Source organism: Bison bison, unplaced genomic scaffold, assembly GCF_000754665.1.
Source record: "Bison bison bison isolate TAMUID 2011002044 unplaced genomic scaffold, Bison_UMD1.0 scf7180017864353, whole genome shotgun sequence".
NCBI classification, from domain to species: domain Eukaryota; kingdom Metazoa; phylum Chordata; class Mammalia; order Artiodactyla; family Bovidae; genus Bison; species Bison bison.
The window spans coordinates 4,999,019-4,999,679 of NW_011494925.1; the positions used below are offsets into that span (position 1 = coordinate 4,999,019).

Here is a 661-nt window from a genome sequence, read left to right on the forward strand (position 1 = left end):
CAGTCAATTAAAAGAAATAGCACAGATCCCATGGACCCTCCCTTAACCCAGTTCCCCCAGTGTCAGCATCTTATGAAACCAGCGCACAGCACCCACCAGATATCACCGTGTTTAGTGACAGCTGGGTGGGGTCACGTCACAGCTGCTAAAGCAGTAATCCTCTCCACAGGGTCAGCAGTTCCCAGCCTTACTCACGGACCCTTCTCTCTCGGGCCCGGGGGGCGCGGGCTCACCCCAGGTCATCCTGGTGAGCCCCCCTGCACAGCCGTCGTCCGCCTGTGAGGAGATCACCTACCAGGTACAGCACACGTGTCGTCTGAAGTCTCTCAAGGTTTTCAAAGCACCTCGCTTCAGAAGGGGCGGCCTTGGAGCGTCCTGGGGAGAGCTGCCGGCCGGGGCTCGGTGCGCCTGGGGCCACGTGTCTGCTGTGGATGGGGAGAGCCGCCAGCCAGGGCTCCGTGCGCCTGGGGCCACGTGTCTGCTGAGGATGGGGAGAGCCGCTGGCCAGGGCTCGGTGCGCCTGGGGCCACGTGTCTGCTGAGGATGGGGAGAGCCGCTGGCCAGGGCTCGGTGCGCCTGGGGCCACGTGTCTGCTGAGGATGGGGAGAGCCGCTGGCCGGGGCTCCGTGTGCCTGGGAACACGTGTCTGCCGAGGATGAGC

General features: G+C 64.4%; 1 protein-coding gene across 1 annotated transcript in view; it reads left to right on the forward strand.

The window, feature by feature from the left end:
• Positions 1-661, forward strand: part of ZNF236 (zinc finger protein 236) — a gene marked incomplete at its 5' end in the record, with an annotated part of 62,833 nt that overhangs the window by 53,591 nt on the left and 8,581 nt on the right. The gene's annotated exons all lie outside the window — the stretch shown is intronic.